Raw genomic sequence first — 21,631 nt, forward strand, 5'->3', positions numbered from 1 at the left:
ACAAGAAAGTATACCTCTTACAATCTTATCATTGCACCTTAAGAAAAATGTTTTTGTCTGCCTGATCCTTTTTAGTAAAATTACAAATTATTTCCTTATCAGTTCACCTCTAAAGGAGGGTGAGGAAGATGACAAAAAATACAATCTGGTATGCTCTACAAAGAACAAGAAACCATAAGAAAGTAACTCACTGGGGAAAAAATAGTTACTAACAAATAAACACTTTACTACCATCAAGTGCTTTAGAAGGCCTCCTCTTTCAGAAGAAAACACCATATATCCAATTTCCAATAAAATGAAAATATCCCTTGGGAAATGGAAACAAATAAAGCCCAATTTCAGGAGGAAACTTTTGGGCCAAGTACTCTTGGAGAGACAATTCAATTACAAGAAAACTTACAGCCTTAGCTGGTAAAACTGTAAGGCTAACTATCCAAAATCCACTTTCCTTCCAAGCTATACCAAGACCTGCGAAGGAAATCATAACCCTGAACGCTCTCTGTTAATTACTAAATAGCACCTAAGAGAAAAATTCTCTATGCCTCAAATGAAAGTAGGAAGAATCATTTTTAAATAATATTGAGTAGAAGGCCAACAGAAAGATCAAGAGCTTCCCATCTCTAATATTCTTTCTAAATAACCACACAGCAAGCCAGGCACGGTGGCACATGCCTGTAATCCCAGCGGCACGGGAGGCTGAGACAGGAGGATCGCAAGTTCAAAGCCAGTCTCAGCAAAAGCGAGGCACTGGGGCTGGTGTCGTGGCTCAGCAAAAGAACGCTAGCCTGGTGCGTGCAAGGCCCTGGGTTCAATTCTCAGCACCACATAAAAATAAATAAATAAAAATAAAAGCATTGTGAACAACTAAAAGAAATAAATATATAAAAAAAAAAAAGCGAGTCACTAAGCAACTCAGTCAAGACCCTGCCTCTAAATAAAATACAAAAAGGGCTGGGGATGTGGCTCAGTGGTCGAATGCCCCTGAGTTCAATCCTCACCATCCCCACCCCCAAAAAACTACATAGCCTGATGTAGTGGGGCACATCTGTAATCCCAGCAACTCAGGAGGCTGAGGTAGAGGATCACAAGTTTGAGGTCAGCCTCGGCAACTCTGTCAGACCCTGTCTCAAAAAATACATATGTGATGGGCTGAGAACATAGCTCAGTTGCAGAATGCCCCTGGATTCAATCCCCAGTATAGGAAAATAACAAAAACATACATTTATGGTTTGTAATACTCTCTAAAAACTGCCAGAAATAACACACATAATAATGAACAATTCATTTTGTTACCGTTTATAATATCACTAATACCATATAAACCAAAACTTAATACATTTTCAAATTTAAATACATGTAAGTGAACTCTTAAGTGATGAGGTCATTTAACCAATGAAATAGTACAGAATTCATTCAGTAACTTATTCAGTCTTTGTCAGATTCTCAAGTAAAATAAATCTCAAGCAAATTAAATACTTGGGGCTCCCGGAGTCCCCATAATGCCCTAAGACCTGACCTATGATACCTTTGGGGCTGGGCCAGAAGCCCTCATATGTTCACCATAAACAAACCTCTACAACCTCCTCCAGGGACAATGTGATATAATGACATTTTCTAGGCAGTCAGTGTGTCAAAGGATGAAAACTAAAGGAGAAAGACAATTAAGGGAAAATCAGTTTTTTAATGGCTATCTCGACTCCAAGTCTTCATCTTGATATAAACTATGATTCTTACAATATCTATTTTGACAGATTTTTTTCAGATGAAAACAAGCCTCCACTAGGAAGGTACCTGTTTCTTTAAAAAAAAAAAAAAATGAGGGCTGGGGATGTGGCTCAAGCGGTAGCGCGCTCGCCTGGCATACTGGCATACGTGCAGCCTGGGTTCGATCCCCAGCACCACATACAAACAAAGATGTTGTGTCCCCCGATAACTAAAAAGTAAATATTAAAATTCTCTCTCTCTCTCTTTAAAAAATAAATAAATAAAAAGGGCTGGAGGGCACTGAGGTGTAGCTCACTTGGTAGAGTACTTGTCTCCAAAGCACAAGGCCATGGGTTCAATCCCCAGCACCAAAAAAAAAAAAGGCTGGGGGGCTGGGGCTCAGTGGCAGAGCACTTGCTCGCATGTGTGAGGCCCTGGGTTCGATTCTCAGAACCACATACAAATAAACTAGGGTCAATCTCCAGCATTGCAAAAACAAATAAAATATACGTACGAGCTGGGGCTGGGGCTGAGCGGTAGGGCACTTGCCTAGCATGTGCCATGCACTGGGTTTGATCATAGCACCACATAAAAATAAATAAAAATAAAGGTATTGTGTACAACTACAACTAAAAAAAAAATTAATTGTAATTGTCATTTTTAAATATGTTAACAAAGTGTTTGTGTGTATATGTACGTATATCTTTTTTAAAAGTATTTTTTGTCATAATTTAATAAACGTTTACAATTAGTATTCCTTCTATACCCACAGAAAATTACTTCTTTATTCATTTTACCTTCTACAAAAATAGGAACATTGATAGTCTCTATAACAAATATACCATGCAGGGGCTGGGGATGTGGCTCAAGCGGTAGCACGCTCGCCTGGCATGCGAGCGACCCGGGTTCGATCCTCAGCACCACATACCAACAAAGATGTTGTGTCCGCCGAGAACTAAAAAATAAATAAAAAATTCTCTCTCTCTCTCTCTCTCTCTCTCTCCTCTTTCACTCTCTCTTTAAAAAAAAAAAAAAAAAAAACAAATATACCATGCAAAAGTGAAATTTAATTATTCAACTAACATTTAATGAGCACCAACTGTGCACCAAGTAGGATGCTGGGAACTGGAAGCACAAAAAATATATATATATATATAAAGATATCTTTGGGCTGGGGCTATAGCTCAGCAGTAGAGAGCTCATCTAGCACGAGCGGGTCCCTGGGTTCGATCCTCAGCGCCACATAAAAATAAATAAATAAAGGCATTGTGTCCAACTACAACTAAAAAATAAACATTAAAAAAAAATACATCTGGGGCTGGGAATGTGGCTCAAGTGGTAGCACGCTGCCCTGGCATGCTTGAGGCACTGGGTTCAATCCTCAGCACCACAATAAAGATATTGTGTCCACCTAAAACAAAATAAATAAATAAATAAATAAAAGATATCTTTGACTTTAAGGAACATAAAACATAGCAGTACTGGTATTCACACTCACAAACTAGAAAATAACTATTCATACTTCACTTATTGTTAATTTCTACTCATTTAATCCAAAAACTAATTAGTACTGACATAGAAATCATCAACATTTCTATCTACCGCTGTTAATTCCATATCCAAACTATATTTACACCTTACTCAAACATCCCATAACTGCATATCCTATTATCACAGCATTCCACAGTCTGGGCCTTCCTGCCCACTCATCTTGCACTGTTCTTTCCCAATTACACCTATTCTAAGTCAGCCAGGTACTATTAGGCACACCCTAAGGTGTGCTCTCAGATCCTACAATGACTCTCCAACACCTGTCCCCTGGATTCCAACAGGACCCAGTCCATACCAAAGAAATCAGCATCAAAGAGCTATCCATGGGGTCAGGCATGTAGCTCAGCAGCAAAGTGTCTGCCTAGCACACACAAGGATCTAGATTCAGACCCCAACACCAAAAAAAAAAAAAAAAAAAAAAAAAAGAAGAAGAAGAAGAACTGATGGCTAGAGGAAGCTTGTCATATATTTTCCAACCTTTAACACATTCTTTAAGTAAATCAAAACTGGATACGGTATCACAAGCCTATAATCCAGCTACTAGGAAGGCTGAAGCAGGAGGACAGCAAATGAGGTTGGTTAGTCCTTGGCACTTAGCAAGACTATACCTCAAAATATAATAAAATAAAATAAAAGGAGATAATGATGTAGCTCACTGGCAGAGCACTTGCCTCACATGTACGGGTCCTGGATTCTATCCCTAATACCACAAAAATAAATAAATAAATAAATAAATGTAAGCAAAACATTAAGCTTGCAAACTTTAGTGAGGCTAAGGCATCCTGGGCAATTCAGTGAGACTCTGTCTCAAAATCAAATGGACAAAGACTTATATAGACAAGTTCAAAAAATAAATCCTCTTTTGCAACCCAGAACTCTGTTGTTCAATATGAGTTCTGATACATATAAGAAGGAATATTATACTAAGAAAAAGACAATCAAATGAAAATACCTGGGGATGAGGTCAGTGGTAGAGCACCCCTAGGTTCAATCCCCAGAACTGAAAACCTTCAAAATACAAAAAAAGAATTCTTGGAAGCCAGTAATCCAAACTCTTCACAGAGGCAATAACAAGAAATATTATTATTATTATTAATTTATTTATTTCCTAATGGTTTAATGGTTTGACAAAAGTGACTTTTGGGTAAGAGTTGATAAAAGAACAATACAAAGAAACCAGGGCCACTGTAAGCTGATCTAACTTACAATCTCTACCTTACCTTGATCCACTTCCCAAAGGTCACAGAAACAAGCCAATTGGCCTTTCAAGCCATGGTTCCCAAATGAAAAAGAAAAGGGGGAGGGGAGGGCGGAACTGTGCTAAAAACTTTATCAGATTCACTTCTTTAATTATTTTATATATATATCTTTGTGTGTGTGTGTGTGTGTGTGTGTGTGTGTGTGTGTAGAGGGATCAAATCTAGAGCTTGTGTATGCTAGGTACAGATTCATCACTCTTTCAGAAGTTAACCAGAAGAATTTTTCAAAAGCAGTCAGGGCTTCTTCCTGATTCCAGTATCCTGCCTGAGCTTGGCCTGACCAGACACACCTTCCCTCAACTCTCCCCTTGAAACCTTGTTACACTGACTGACTACAAAAGGTTCAGAGAGACACTTCATCAGTGAGGAAGCCCTTTTAAAAAATATTAATATTGTACCTCTAAAAGAGTTTAAGATGAGTGAAACCACACGAAGCCAACTGTCCTAATATTACAAGCTGTGATCATCTAGTAATAACTGTGATCATCTATGAATACATTAGTGGAAATGAATTTGAGTCATTTGCTTGGCTACAACCACTTAAAAATCAGTCAGACCCAGGGAGAAGGAGCTTCAAAAATAGAAATGAAGGAATACAAGTTCACATGAAGCCTCTGAATACTGCCTGGCCTACAGGCAAGGATGCACGCCATTTGGGGGTGGAACAAGGTTCCTCACTTCTCTTTAACAAGACTCTCAGCTCAAGCTCAAGATCTAGAACTCCACTATCACCAAAAACAATTTAAAAGCTGTTCTGTTAGTTAAACAGATTCTTTCAGTCTAGGCTGGGAGCCCACACTTATAATGCTGAATCTATACAAAAAAAAAAACACCATGTGTGTTCCAAATAACTGAGTTAGTCTCTGGAACACAATCCAGTCCCGAGTTGGGGACTGAATGTATACACTGCCTTTAAAATACACTGCGTCTGGAATCTCAGTCATTCACTTTCAGAGCACCACACAGGGCAGCTACCCTTTGCAGGTACAAAAGACCATTAGTTTCACCTGACAACGTAGTTCAGCCCATCGATTCAAGACATCTCTACACTGCATAAAATTAAACTGGCATCTTGGGAAAGGGAAAAAGGCTTCCAATTTACCTTTTCCTGCAGTAGCACTATAAAGCAGCAGTGGCCCACATAAGAGGGAGCCTAAAGGACAGTTACTCTACTTCTAAAATAGACAACACTATCTTATTAAAATCACCCCAAAGAGCTGCGGTCAGCCCTCACTGGCTTTAGTCTCTCTCTCGTTTGCCAAGAAAAACTAGGATGACAATGTTAAGCTAAAGATACTACTAACCACAAAGCTAATTCACCATCTAGCTTGTAAAGTGACTCGTCTCCTAATAAATCCCTCTGCTTAAAAGAGATGACAGCTCAAGTTAACATGTGTTCCTCAGTCACCACCCAGACAGCATGTGAGCTTTCACATTAAGAAGTTAGTCTTGGGCTGGGGATGTGGCTCAGCGGTAGCGCGCTCGTCTGGCATGCGTGCGGCCCGGGTTCGATCCTCAGCACCACATACCAACAAAGATGTTGTGTCCGCTGAGAACTAAAAAATAAATATTAAAAAAAAAAAAAAAAAAAGAAGTTAGTCTTGATTCTTTAAGTTCCTAAGAATGAAAGGAATTCGAATCTTTAACTAGGAAAGAATGCTTGACCCTTATGAAAAGGAATTTAAGTATCTTTCATGTGAAATAAGCAAATAATGGTGATTAAACATTTGTTATATGGAGGGAGTACTTGTGAATTTTGTCAAGCATACCAAGAATGGAAAATACACCCCAAAGGCTTCACTCTCCAACACTTCCTTCCTCCTCATGTGTGACTACTATGGCTTCTCAGGAAACTATAAAACTATAGCTTTTTTCATCTAGGATTAAGACTTAGCAGTTGTTGGCATGTGAGACCCATGCTCATTCCATAATGGGGCAAGAAAGACTCTTACAAACTACCATGTGACCAGACTTGCAGTCTATCCTGGTTCCCCCGAAATAGAACCACCATACTGTGAAACAATGATCAATTCTGCTAATCCTAAATGGTTATCTTCATGCTTGTTAACATCTGTGTCATTTTAGCCAGGCACTGTGGGGCACACCTATTATCCCAGCAGCTCAGGAAGCTGAGGCAGGAGGATTTCGAGTTCAAAGCCAGCCTCAGCAATTTAGCAAGGCACTAAACAACTCAGTGAGACCCTGTCTCTAAATAAAATATTTTTTAAAAGGCTGAGGATATGGCTCAGTGGTTATGCTCCTCTGAGTTGAATTCCTGTACCAAAAAAAAAAAAAAAACCTTTGTAATTTCAGTATTCGACTTGCTTGTATTGTTCCTGTTCAAACTTAGCATTTTCATATACAGTTAACCTAATGCAGAATTTCCTGGCAAGATACAAAACAAAGGTACCTTTGCAACATTAATTGGCCTCTGAAACACCCAAGACAAATCCTTATAATCACTGCTTATTAATGGTCAAATTATAAGACTGAGGAAATAAAAAATAGTTAATAAAATACTATTAAAACACCAGGAATGGTGGCATGACCTATAGTCCCAGCTACTTGGGAGGCCGAGGCTAAAGGATTGCTTGAGCCCAGGAGTTCCATACCAGACTGGGCAACACAGCAAGACGCCATCCCCTGCAGCCCCCTGCAAAATTACATAAATACTAGCAAGGAACCTTATATTACTAGGAAATCAAGTCTGCCAAAGGCTTATCCAAGAGATTCCCTGTATTTAAGTTTCTCAAAAATACACCTAAAAATCCTTTTGAAAACCTAGAACCCTCTTCATAGCTTACTGTATGTGCAACCTAAAAAAGTGGGTCAAAAATATTACAGATATTTGCTACCAACTGTGATGAAGAAATAAAAAAATAAGCCCTGTAAGTAGTCTCAAGTCTGGCAAGAAACCATGGCAAAAGGTTAAGAGAACAGAATAGAACTGTGACACTGGGTCAAAGACTAAAAATGGAAAGGCATGACTGAGTCACATTGTAAAAATGAAAAAATAAAAAAAATTTTGTAAACTTCACACTATCCAACAAATCCACCCTACCAATAAGGGAAATGAATTCATGTTAACATGGAAGGAGACTGAGGGGGAGGAAGAAAGGGACAATTTGGTTTCCAATCTTGGGCAAGTCTGTCAAACTCCTGTAAGCCTAGACCCCTGTCTGTAAAACCAGGAGTCAACCAGCACAGCATGCCCTTCTCTGGCTGTGAGTCAGAGTCACTAGGGACTCAAGCCCAAGCCCTGGCAGCTGTCCTCACAAAGGCCCACAGCTGATCCTCACAAGCAGCTAAGAATGAGGACTTCTGGAACTGAGAAATAATCTCCCAAGTTTCCCTAAAAAGATACATTCTTTTAAAAAGTGGTGAGATTGTGAGATACTGGTACTAAATATAATCCATTATTTGTAATTTTAAAAAATTAGATAATTACATGACAAAGGGAAAAATAAATGTGTATTATGAAATTACTGCTTTAAATCACACAATATATAAGCCTCCTGCTTCCATTTATAATCCAGTTTCTCTCTCAATCTGATCATTTCATTATTTTGACCTCATTTCTCATTACCACAGCAAACAAAAGGAATCTGTTTTTGTTATTAATTTAAGATGCAAATGACTGGCCTAATTTAACATCTCATGGAACTATGGGGGCTCTTTTCCCACACAGAATGTTACACTTTCTCACAATAAACTGCCAGTCACTTTATAACCAGATAAGCACATCTAGACAGCTGTGCATTCTCCTTCCAAACTCTTAAAAAGATCAAACTTCTGCCAGTAACTAAACCTCTTTCCTTAAACTAGATGGACAGGCAGGCAGGCGGAATGAATGCAAGCACAAGGCCTGAATAAGGGAAGATGTTTTGAATAGACATTTCCAATTCAGACAGACGTTTACCGGCCTAAAATTAGGCATTTCCCCGCCTCTTCAGTGATTCAACTTTGATTCAAAGTCTAAATTTTCAGGTGGGAGGGGAATTCACACCTTAACAGCTTAACATCAGAAATAAAACATTAAACTTCTCCCATTTGATTCTCCACAATTCCATTCCTTAACAAATATTTAAGAGTAAGGACCAGCAGGGCAGTACACATGTCTATAATCCCAGTAGCTCAGGGAACTGAGGCAGGAGGATCACAAGTTCAAAGCCAGCTTCAGCAAAAGCAAGGCAGATAAACAACTCAGTGACACCCTTTCTCTAAATAAAATATAACATAGGGCTGGGGATGTAGCTCAATGGTCAAGTGTGCCCCCAGAGTTCAATCCCTAATACCAAAAAAAAAAAAAAAAGAGTGAAGACCAGGGCAATGGAGTATAGGTCAGTGGTCCAGGGCTTGCCTACATATGTCAAGGCCCTGGATTCAATCAGCAGCACTTGGGGGTGGGGGTGGGGGGGCAGATTGAGGAACAGGAATGTATTCAGTATCTACTTTGTATTAGGCACTTTACATATTTTCCCTTTTTTAATGATGACAATGGCCCTACAAGGTAGGTATCAGCACCTCCATACCACACAAGAAGAAAGGGAGCCAAGGTAACTGTAGTCACTGATAGTAAGAGATGCAGCCCAACTCGAAACAGTCCAGCTCTGAAGGCCTATACCTCACATCCTCCCTTAAAGCAAGAAACTGTAATGCACCCATGTCACTGAGCCTAATGAAAAGAAATAAGGAAATGGTCTTGCTTGTCTTCTTTACTACCCTGCCACTTTAATGAGCACAAAACAAGAAGATGTACCCCAAAATGGCCAACTCATTTCTCTAATTCTCGGAAAGATATTAAGTGAAACATATATTTTTTATTTGTAATTTTTAATTTTTTATTTGCTTTAATTACTTATACATGACAGTAGAATGCACCTAAGTGAAATATTTTTCTTCTTATTTTTTTCGTTGTCAATGGACTTTTATTTTACTTATTTATAGGTGGTGCTGAGACTCTAACCCAGTGCATTACACATGCTAGTTGGCAAGCACTCTACCACTGAGCCACAACCTCAGCCCTAAATATTTTTAATTAATGTTTTAAAGATGAATGAAAGAACACGAAATATAACTAAAGAATACTAACTCAAGCCAGGTGCTTCCAGGAAAGGTAGAGAACATGAACAAAAGAATAAAGTAATTCCTTTTCAAATTCAATTTACATGGCTTCTCATGAGCACACAGGTAGTTTTGGTACTGATTGACCCATACCCTCAAGGCTGGCCTATATGCTCTTAGTAAGGCTAAATCATACCAAACCAAATGTGTTCCATGGCCATCTGCCTTACTGGGTAGGTTATATGCCAGTCCTTATTGTTCTTTAGAGGAAAAAACCTGAACAAAAATAGTCTAGCCTCACAAAAATGTTTTAATCAGTTTTACTTCTGAGCATGTTTTCAGTTAAGAGACAAACTTAACTGCCAGAAAGGCAGAGGAAAATTCTCCCTATTCTTCATGTTATTTTAACATAAGTAATAAAGATGTTAACATCAGAGAGACCCATTGACCTTAGGATCTTTCCTGTTAACTTCAAAAAAATAATCAGCAACTCAAAATGTCCAGCAGGCATTGCCGACACGCTATGAACCACAGAATCTCAGTCAGCCTTCCACGTGTCAGTCTCTCTCCTGCCTCTTGCCTCCTTTGGAAAGACAGCTTTCCAACTATAAGCTCAAAATCAGTTCCAGTTCCTTGTAGTAGACAGCATGATAACTGTGCAATACCTGGGGGCAGGGACAATGTCTGCCTGTGTGGACAAGGAAGTTTTCCAGGATGAAAACCTCACCACATGGATCCCAGAGGACAGAAGGATTCAGAAAGGGTGAAGTACATCACAGATTTAAAAGCTAAGACAGCTCAGGGAGTGACAATGAAGACGACTTAGAAAGGAGAATAGTAAGAGGCCAAGCAAGCTGACCTCAGAAACTGCCTTGATTTACAGTCATATTAGGAAGTCTAACTTTATTCCATGGGCAATGGAGTAGGGGAGACTAGATTTGAATGGGCAAATGACACGTTCCCACTGAACTCTTTTTGATCTATAGCACATCCTAAAATTAACTAAGTCAAATCTTTTCCTAGCACTTTCACATTTGGCTTTTAATTTGTATAATCAGAATATTAATGAGGTTATGACTTGAGGTCTAGGTAATTTTTAATAAGACTCCATTAATTATAAGTTGGGCATTATGAAAATTTTGAATGTTTGTGCTTCAGTGGACACTACCAAGAAAGTGAAAAAAAACTCACAAAATAAAAATTTTGCAAATCATAATTCTGAAGAGGAACTTAGAATATGTAAACAACTCTTATTACAATAAAAACATAATTCATTAACAAATAGGCAAAGCATCTGAATAGAAATTTCTCCAAAGGAGATATACAAATATCAATTAATCACATGAAATGATGCTTAATACCACTGGCCATCAGTGAAACATTTATATCAAAACCACAATAACAGAATAAAAAAAAAAAAAAGAAATCAACATACAAAATGAATAGCTTTCCTATATACCAATAATGAACTCACTGAAAAACAAGGAAGATAATCCCATTCACCATAGCTTAAAAAAAAAAAAAAATCTACAAATAAATTTAACCAAAGAGGTAAAAGACCTCTCCAATGAAAATTATAGAACACTAAAGAAAGAATTTGAATACTAGAAGACGGGAAAACATCTCATGTTCATGGACAGGCAATTACTATTGTTAAAATGGTCATATTACAAAACGCAATATATAGATTCAATGCAATCACCATCAAAATACCAATGATATTCTTCACAAAACTAGAAAAATAGTCCTAAAAGTTATTTGGGAAAAAAAAGGACCCAGAATAGCCAAAGCAACTCCAAGCAAAAACAGGAATGTTGGAGGCTTCACAATACCTAACTCAAATTATACCAGAGAACCAGTAACAAAAACTACATGAAAGTGGCATAAAAACAGACATATAGACCAATGGAACAGAACAGAAAACAGAGACAAACCCACACATCTACAGTCATCTGATCCTTGACAAAGGAGCCAAAAACATGTGTTGGAGAAAAGACACTCTTTTTAACAGATGGTGCTGGAACAACTGGTTTTCCATATGTAAAAGAATGAGACGAGATCCCTATCTCTCACCCTGCACAAAAGTCAACTCAAAATGAACCAGACCAGAAACACTGAAATTCCTAGAAAAAAATATAGTCAACACTCCAACATAAAGACACAGGCAATGATTTCCTCATGAGGACTCCTCAAGCTTAAGAAATAATACAAAGAATTAATAAATGGGATGGCATCAAAATAAAAAGCTTTTGCACAATCAAAAAAAAAAAACAATTAAGAATATGAAGGGAGAACTTAACAAATGGGAGAAAAATATTTGTTAATTACTCTTCTGACAAAGGATTAATAATCAGAATATATAGGCCAGGCACAGTGGCACACACGTGTAATCCCAGCAGCTCCTGGCAGCTCCAGAGGGTGAGATAGGAGGATCACAAGTTCAAAGCTAGCCTTGGAAACTTAGGGAGACCCTAAGAATTTAGCAAGATCCTATCTCAAAATGAAAAATAAAGAAAGGACTAGGAGGGCTGGAGATGTGGCTCAAACGGTAGCGCGTGCAGCCCGGGTTGGATCCCCAGCACCATATACAGACAAAGATGTTGTGTCCGCCAAATACTAAAAAATAAATATTAAAATTCTCTCTCTCTCTCTCTCTCACTCTTTCTTTAATAAAAAAAAAAGAAAGAAAGAAAGGACTGGGAATGTGCCTTTGGGGGGGTGGGGAGGGAAACTACACTGACATTTCATCTCACTTCAGTCAGAATTGCAGCCATCAAAAATACACATAGGGGGGCTGGGGATGTGGCTCAAGCGGTAGCGTGCTCGCCTGGCATGTGTGCGGCCCGGGTTCGATCCTCAGCACCACATACCAACAAAGATGTTGTGTCCGCCAACTAAAAAATAAATATTAAAATTTCTCTCTCACTCTCTCTAAAAAAATTTAAAAAAAAAAAAATACACATAGGGGGGCTGGGGATGTGGCTCAAGCGGTAGCGCGCTCGCCTGGCATGCGTGCGGCCCGGGTTCGATCCTCAGCACCACATACCAACAAAGATGTTGTGTCTGCCCAGAACTAAAAATAAATAAATAAATAAATATTTAAAAAAAAAAAATTAAAAAAAAAAAAAAGGTTTGGGGATATGACTCAGTGGTAAAGCACCTCTGGGTATAGTCCCTAGTACAAAAAATAAAATAAAAATAATACAAACAACAAATGTTGGAGAGAATGTGGAGAAAAGGGAACTTTACACATTGGTGGGACCATAAGTTAGTACAACCACTATGGAGATCAGAATGGAGGTTCCTCAAAGACTAGGAAGGGAACCACCCTATGACTCAGCTATACCTCTTGATATTTATCTTAAAGAATTAAAGTCAGCACAATTCACAATAGCCAGATTATGGAACCAGTCCAATGTCCATCAATGGACAGATGGATAAAGAAAATGTGGTATACACATAATGGAGTTTTATTCAGCCATATACATTAAGTGAAATAAGACATATTCGGAAACTCAAGGATCAGATGAATTTTCTCACATATGTGGAAACTAGAGAAGAAAAAGAAAAAAAAAAATCGGGAGGAATCTCATGATAATAGAAAGAAGACCAGTAAATTAGAAGAAAGCAACCAGGAGGAGGGGAGAGAAAGGGAAAAAATATATTGTTACATCACTTGCATGTATAAATATGCAACAGTGAATCCCACTATTATGTATAATTATAATACACCAATAAAAAATATGGAAAAAGCCAGGCACAGTGGCACACACCAATAATCCCAGCGACTCAGAAGACTGAGACAGGAGTACCACAAGTGACGGCCCCAACCCTATCTCAGAGTAAGAATAAAGGGTCTGGGGTTGTGGCTCAGCAGTAGAGTGCTCACCTAGCATGTGCAAGGATGTGGGTTCGATCCTCAGCACCACATAAAAATAAATAAATAAAATGAAAGGTATTGTATCCAACTACAATTAAAAAATAAATATTAAAAAAAAAAGGGCTGTGGGGTGTAGCTCAGTGGTAGAATATCCCTGAGTTCAATCCCCAGCACCAAAGGTTGGGGCAGGGAGGGGGGAAAGCCACAGTGACTCACTGGGACAGCTAGAATCAAAGAGTCAGAAAATATCAAGTATTGATGATAATGTGGAAAAATTGGTACCTATGAGTGAAAATGTCAAACGATGCATCTGCTTTGGAAACCAGTGTGGCTGTTCCTCCAATGGTTAAATAAAGCTAGCATATGATCCAGCAATACTACTCCTAGGTCAGTACTCAAGAGAAATGAAAACAGATATTCACACAGAAACATGTACATGAGCTGGGTGCAGTTCCAGCAACTCAGGAAGGAGGATGAGGCAGAAGGATCCCAAGTTCAAGACCAGTCTCAAAAACTTAAGGAGACCTCAGCAACATAACAAGACCCTGTCATAAAATAAAAAATAAAGGCTGGGTTTTTAGGTTAGCCAGGATGAATATGAGCCTATTTTTTATGAAATTAAATTCAAAAGACTTAAGTTGTAAAACAGTTTGTGAAATATCTTGTTACAGATTAATTTAGCAGACTTCAATTGTGGGGACTGGGGATGAAAATCAGTGGTAAAGTGCTTGCCTAGCATACACAAGGTCCTGGGTTCAATCCCTAATACCCCCCAAAAAAGAAAAAAAAGGATATAAAAGGAAAAAGGAGATAAAAAAGGAAAAAAGAAAAAAGATATAAACTGTGAAATAAAAAATAAATAAGGAAGGCGTACGTAGTGGCACACATTTATAATCCCAGCAACTTGATAAGCTGAGGTCTTAAGCAACTTAGTGAGACCTGTCACAAAATACAAAAGACTGTGGATGTGGTTCAGTGCTTAAGTGTTCCTGGGTTCAATCCCCAATACAAAAATAAGTAAAAAAAATTTTTAAATAATAAAAAAAATAAGGGCTCAGGGTGTGGTTCAGTGGTATAGTCTCTGGATTCAATTCCTAGAACCAGAAAATAAGTAAACAAGCAAATAAACTTGTACATGAATGTTCATATCAGTATTACTTATAATAGACAAAAAAAAAAGAAAACAGCCAAATGCCCATTCATTGATGAATAACAAAAATGGTGTATCCAGGGCTGGAGCTGGAGCTCAGCAGCAGAGTGCTTGCCTAGCATGCTTTAGGCACTGGGTTCGATCCTCAGCACTACATAAAAATAAAAAAATAAAAAATAATTAATTAATTAATTAAAGGCATCTTGTCCATCTATAACTACAAAAAAAAATTAAAAATTAAAAAATGGTATACCCATACAAGGGAATACTATTTGACAAAAAAAAAAAAAATCAAGAATTGCACAAACTAAAACATACATAAGTCTTAAAAACATGCGAAATAAAAGAAGTGAGAAATAAATCTGGCACACAGGCACCAGTCTGTAATCCCAGCAGCTGGGGGAGTGGTTCTCAGGCAGGAAGATGGTGAGTTCAAAGCCAGCCTCAGCAATTTAGTGAGGCCCTAAGCAAATTAGCAAGACACTGTCTCTAAATAAAATATAAAAAAGGGCTGAGGCTGTGGGTCAGTGGTTAAGTGCTCCTGGGTTCAATCCCCAGGAGCACTTAACCACTGGGAAAAAAAAAAAAAAAAAAACATGAGACATGAAACACCAAATATTGGAATGATTCTACTTACATGACCTGTCCCAAGTAGGCAACTTGCAGGAGGTATGTTAGTGGTTGCTAGATGGGGAGTGAAAAGATACAACAGTGGAAGGAGACTGCTGTTGGGTATGGGGTTTCTTTCTCAGGTGATGAAAATGTTCTAAAATTATGGTGATTAATGGCTGCACAATTCTGTGAATATACTAAATACCACTGAAATGGACTTTTGGGGGGTACTGGAGATTGAACCCCTGGGGCATTTAACCCCTGAGCCACATCCTCAGCCTTTTTTTTTTTTTTTTTTTGTATTTTATTTTGAGACAGGGTCTCCATGAGTTGCTTAGGACCTCAGTAAGTTGCTGAGGCTGGCTTTGAACACGCAATCCTCCTGCCTCAGCCTCCTGAGCCGCTGGGATTACAGGTGTCTGCCACCATGCCCAGGTTGAACTGTATACTTTAAATGGCTTATGAACTATATCTTAATAAAGCTGTTAAAAAAAAAAAGCAATTTGCATTAGATGCAAAGTGCTAAGGAACGAGTAAAGAATCTTGTACACTCACTTTAAAGGACCTAAACTAGGGCAATGAAAACCCAGAGAGATTCTATTACTTAACATTCTAGGTACTAGGTCATACTGAAATATTCATGAAGAATTCCATGTTTTAATACATAAAAAGTACCTTAAGTTTAAAAAAACACACCATCGCCCAAAAAGAGTCTTCATAATTCAGAGATAGACTAACAGGAAAGTCATCAAATGAAAACCAATTTTAAAATGGATTTGTACCCTAAATATGAAAGTACCACTTAAATTTATTATTGTCCTACCCGTAAAAAAGAAGTCAAAAGTAAAAGAGTCCAATTAATATGTTTCTATAGTACTAGTTTGTGACAAATTAAAATATCAAGAAATGAATGGGGCTGGGGTTATGGCTCAGTGGTAGAGTGTTCACCTAGCATGCGTGAGGCCCTGGGTTTGATCCTCAGCACCACATATAAATAAACAAAATAAAGATACTGTGTCCAACTACAACTAAAAAATAAACATTAAAAAAAAGAAAGAAATGAATACCCTGCATCATAAAAAACTGAATCTTCCACATTCCCCCTTATATAACTAATAATTTATTATTTTGAACATTCCATCTCATAGACATTACAGTGACTTTCCTAATGGTTGGGGTGGATCCCAGAAGTGACAGGTGTGTCATACATAAAACTTGTATCACAAAAAATCAAAGTGTAGGGGAGGGGGTCCGGGTGGAGGGAGCGCTATGGCTGTAGCTCAGCAGTAGAGCACTCGCCTAGCATGTGCAGGGCGCTGGATTAGATCCTCAGCACCACGTAAAAATGAAATAAAGGTATTGTGTGCAACTACAATTAAAACAAAATATTTTTTTAAAAAACTCAAGTATTTAAAAAATGCTATTATTGACCCTGAATCTAATCCTAAACTGTACATAAATAAACATAAATGTTCATTAACATAATTTGCAAGCAAAGTAACAATCATATAAGATTTAATACTGTGTGAAGTAATATTTCACTGACATATTAAAAGTCATCAGGCTTCAGAGTACCATCCACACAAGTAATCAAAAATAGAGGGCTGGGGCTACGGCTCAGTGGTAGCGCACTTGCCTCGAATGTGTGAGGTACTGGGTTCGATTCTTAGCACCATGTAAAATAAGTAAAGGACTATTAACAACTAAAAAAAAGAAAATTTAAAAATTTAAAAAAAAAAAAATAGAGATAAAGACCATGTGCGGCATGCCTGTATTCCCAGTGGCACCAGAGGCTGAGGCGGAAGGATCCCGAGTTCAAAGTCAGACTCAGCAAAAGTGAGATACTAAGCAACTCTGTAAGACCCTGCCTCAAAATATAAAATAGGGAGCCTGGGGTTGTGGCTCAGAGGTAGAGTGTTTGCCTAACATGCATGAGGCACTGAGTTTGATCCTCAGCAACACATAAAAATAAATAAAGGTATTATGTCCACCTACAACTAAAAAACAAATGTTTAAAAAAAAATTACAAAATAGGGCTGGGGATGTGGCCCTGAGTTCAATTCCCAGTGCCAAAAAAAAAAAGAAAAGAAAAGAAAAATACAGAAAAGGCACACTCTAGAATTTTTTAAAAGGTGTGTACTTAATTTTCACACCAAATCTTTGTTTGATCCTCAGTATACATGCCTATTACCTCAAGGCACTCTACTTTCAGGCCACAATACAACACAATTCTCAGTTTTATTTCACTTTTTTTTTTCTATTTAAGCAAGCTCTCAGGGACTGGGGCTGTGCTCAGTGGTAGGGTGCTTGCCTGGCATGTATGAGGCCCTTGGTTTGATCCTTAGCACCACCTATAAAAAAAATCCACTGGCAACTAAAAAATAAAAATAAAATTAAAAAAAAGCAAGCTCTCAGGTCAATGTTTAACATTGGGCTTGCTAGTCAACATCATGACTGTGAAACACCTCCTAGCCCCCCCCCACAAAAAAAAAAAAACCAATTCTTACATTAACCTTCTGAAATGATAGAATCAAGTCTGAAATAGTTTACCCATTTCTTCAGCTTTACAGGGAATGTAGAAAAAGAATTAATACTAAACAGGTTTTTTTGCCTTCACAACTCAACAAGACAGTAGGAAACAAGTACTTATATTTAATCATGTTTCTGTCTATCCTAGCAGGTCTAATTGTCAGGAGAGTTCTGCCAGATAAGGACAATGAGATGCGTTATTACATGGAGTGACTAAGAGACCTGTAAGTACTGCTTTAGAATGTGATCCCAGGCAGGAAAGCTGTGGTAAAAGAGGCTAATATTTTTGTGGCAACTGTTTTCAAAAGTAAATATATTTGCCACCCAATACGACTTTATAAGTTCGCACTATTGTCCATTCTTTTACAAATGTTTTATAGGAAAAATAAAATGCTTTATAGGAAGGAAAAGCCACTGTACTTTGTTACTCAAAGGGAGATGAACAACTTGCAATTTGCTTCTCACTCTGAATCCCACGTTTGCAACATGTAGAACAAGCACTTCAGACACCACAAAACAAGGGCAGCCTACATTAAAGCCAAATATAGGATGTGATTCTAAACCACGATGCAGTAAAGCCTACATTTCCTTTTCCAGCGATCAAAACCCTTTGAACACTCCCAAAAAAGGACGGCAGGGCCAGCACCACCCTCCAAGAGGAAGCCCCTTTCTTCTCGGCTCTCCCCGCAGCCTGCCACTTCCCCCCCTCCCCCAGTACATTGAGAGACCCAGAGCTGGTGTGCGTGCGCCGGGGGACAGGCGGGAGAGCTCGGTTCCTGCATTTCCACCCTCAACATCTGATCTCATCCTCAGTCATTTCAGCGGAGCCCCACCTGCACCTCGCTCCTTTTTCCTGGGTCCCCCGCCAGCTGCCCCGCTATTAGAGAGCACACCTCTGAATCACTAGTGCACCCAGACCCTAGACCCTGTAGCGTTTCTGCTAGCTCCCTCCTCTTCCCATCCCTCCCAGTCCCAGCCCTCCGCTCCCGAGACCCGGTGCAATCCCTTCCCAAGCCACCCCCACCGTCAGTACTCCATTACCCGGCCCCGCCCTGCCTGGACCCCAACCCAGACCTTCAGGGCCCCGAGGGGGTTCGCACCCAACACCAGGGAACCCCCAGGCCAGGGAGCCACCCTCGACGCTCCCACGCAGGGCCCGACTCGCCCCAGCCCGGAGGGAGCTGGCCCCAGCCCACCCCCACCCACTGGCTCCCAGGGGTGGCTCAGGCCCCGCCCCCAGGCCTGGCGCCCCTGGGCTCAGCGCCCTCCCCACCCCGCATCTCGCTCCACCAGGCGCTGGCCCCCGACCCGGGAAACATCCCTCAGGCAGCAGTGTCCGGTCGGCCCGCGGTTCCTCACCCTGCCCGGGGCTTCCGACCCCTAAAGCTCTCCCCTGGGCAGCCTCCTGCCCACCGGGGCCGCGCCTCACGCTCCTCAGGCCAACTGGGCCGTCCCCAAGCCCCCTCCGCGGATCCCAAGGCCCCCGCGGCAGCCCCTGGCCCTGACCCCGTGCACACCGCCCGAGGACCCGCGCCCCGCGCGCCACCCAGCCCTCTCCCCTCCACCGGGCCCTGCCCCTCGCCCCGCCGGCTCCTGTCAGCCGGCGACGGCACATGCTGAGAGGACAGGTCCACCCGCCCCGCTCGCTCCCGAGCGGTCCTGCCGGGCACGCGCCGCTCACCAGGGCCGAGGAGCCTGAGGCGCCGCCGCCGCCGCCGCCGAAGTCCCCGCTGCAAAGCCTGGCGAAGCCTCCAACCGCTGCCGCCTCCCGCCTGGCACTGAGCGCCGCGCGGGGGAGGGGCGAGGGCAGCCGCCACCGCCCCTGCCGCCACGCGCAGGCCCCGCCCCCGCGCCGCGCCGCGCCCAACCAGGGCCGCAGAGCCGCGCCGCACCACGCCCACTTCCGGGAGGGGAAGCCCGCTTCCCACCCTGTGTTCCACGCCTCGTCCTCCCCAGCGCCCCCTCTGGTAGCGCCAAGGGATGCCGTGGGCCGCAGAAGACAGTGCCCAGACGCACCCCTCGCTAGAGTGATCGGGGCCACGCCCACAGGCACCCCCCGGGCCACGCCCAGTGCTCCTCAGAACCTGGAGCGGGGTTCCTAGAGTCCGCCCACTGACCTCCTTGGCTCTGCCGGGCTGTGGCGGCTGGCTCCTCAACGATTTCCCCAGAGACCCTCAAAACTGGAACTCTGAGCCCCACCCACGCCCATCAAGCCCCACAGCCGGCCTCCGGGCTCCGGCAGCACGGTCCCCGCCCGCGGCTACCGAGTGGCCCGTTGGCGATTCAAACCCCCGCCCCGACTTCCAGGAGCCCGCCCAGGGTCGCGTCATCCCATTTGCCGCATCCACGGCAGACCCGCGGCTTCTGCTGCAATCCCTGCCCCAAATTCCCGAGTCCCCGCCTCGGGCCCCGGAAGCTCCGCCCCGCACCCTCCACGCCCTCCTCCGCCTCCGCGAGGACTCGGCCGGCTGCGGCCCTTGGCCTGCTGTGCTCGTCCCATGCCTAGTCCTAGGTGGCCCTCCTGGCTGGCCACACCCGCTTAGCCCCGCACTGTCACGAGGAGAGCCAGTGATTCACCCCATTTCGCAGGTGACGAGCAGGAAACTCCGGCATCCCTCCTTTCCCTGGCCAAAGTATCTGAAGAACTGCGCAGCCCCAGTTGCTGCCCAGTTACTAGGAGATGGGATTCCAATCCCATCTCTGCTCCCGTCAGTGGCCTGGTGGCAACTCTGTCACCTGTTTGGGCCGAAATTCCCTAATCTTTAGGATGAAGTTGTCCAACCAAAAGCCAGAGTTCTTTTCTGAAATACCAAGGGTGGGGAAACTGGACCTGGGGAGCTGATAAAGCAGGCCTGCTGAGGGGGAGGGCTACTTGCTTCCCAAAGAAAGGAATCTTAGCAATTCCTGAAGTTTGGGAGGTGGGGCGGGGACTGCTTTTCAGCTTTAAGCATCAGCCTCAGAAATTTGGAGAAGTAGCTCAGTGGTGGAGCTTGGGTGCTTGGTTGGGCCTTGGTTAGATTACTAGTGGAAGGAAAAAGGGAGGGAGGGAGGGAAGGAAAGAGGGATGCAAAAAGAGAAAACAGAGTGTTCTGTAAATCAAGGTGCACCTGAACCAAAACAGCTTTCACAGCGAACTGCTTATACTCTCTGAGGCTCAGTTTCTTAGTCTGTGAAATGGGAATAATGACAGGCCCTCTCTGTGTTCTATGAGCTCATGTTAGTCATGCACCTAGAGCCTGGCTTGTGATAAACGGATGGTACCTGCTGCACTCCACTGCTGTGACTCACCAGGAGGGAAAGATGAGTGTTATTTTGCCTTGGAGCAGCCACTGCTAACAGGAGGGACAGCGCAATTTTTCTACAGCAAGACTTGCTACTCACTTCATTTAAATGACATAAAGGTGGTAAAGTGTTTGGTGCACTCACTGGCACGGGAATGCTTTAAAAAAAAAATGCTGTTATGGGGGCTGAGGTTGTGGCTCAGTGGTAGAGCACTTGCCTAGCATGTGTGGGTTTGTTCCTCAGCACCACATGAAAATAAATGAAATAAATGTATTGTGTTCATCTGCAGCTAAAAAAATATTTTTTAAAAAATGCTGTTATTGGGCTAGAGTTGTGGCTCAGCAGTAGAGCGGTCGCCTCGCACGTTGGAGACCCTGGGTTTGATCCTCAGCACCACAGAAAATAAATAAATAAGTGAAATAAAGATGTTGTGTCCAACCACAACTAAAAATTTTTTTTAAAAATGCTGTTATTATGACTCTTATTTTTTTTCTTGGTACTGAGGATTGAACCCAGGGGTGCTCTACCTCTGAGCTACATCTCCAGCCTCTTTTATTTTTGAGAGAGTGCCTCACTAAGTTGCCCAGGCTGGCCTCGAAC

General features: G+C 41.6%; 1 protein-coding gene and 1 pseudogene across 2 annotated transcripts in view; one reads left to right on the forward strand and one right to left on the reverse strand.

The window, feature by feature from the left end:
• Coro1c (coronin 1C) overlaps nucleotides 1–19,924 on the reverse strand; it is an 83,132-nt gene extending 63,208 nt beyond the window's left edge. Inside the window, exon 1 of one of the 2 annotated variants that reach the window (XM_026409226.2) lies at nucleotides 19,867–19,924. The gene's annotated coding sequence lies outside the window, so the exon portion shown is untranslated. Of the gene's footprint in view, nucleotides 1–19,430; nucleotides 19,515–19,866 lie in introns of those variants that run through there. The other variant, XM_026409227.2, reaches the window with a different exon arrangement.
• On the forward strand, nucleotides 4,041–4,175 carry LOC113197053 (small nucleolar RNA SNORA40; annotated as a pseudogene).
• Nucleotides 19,925–21,631: the final 1,707 nt, after the last annotated feature.

This window comes from Urocitellus parryii, chromosome 3, assembly GCF_045843805.1.
Source record: "Urocitellus parryii isolate mUroPar1 chromosome 3, mUroPar1.hap1, whole genome shotgun sequence".
Lineage (NCBI taxonomy): Eukaryota > Metazoa > Chordata > Mammalia > Rodentia > Sciuridae > Urocitellus > Urocitellus parryii.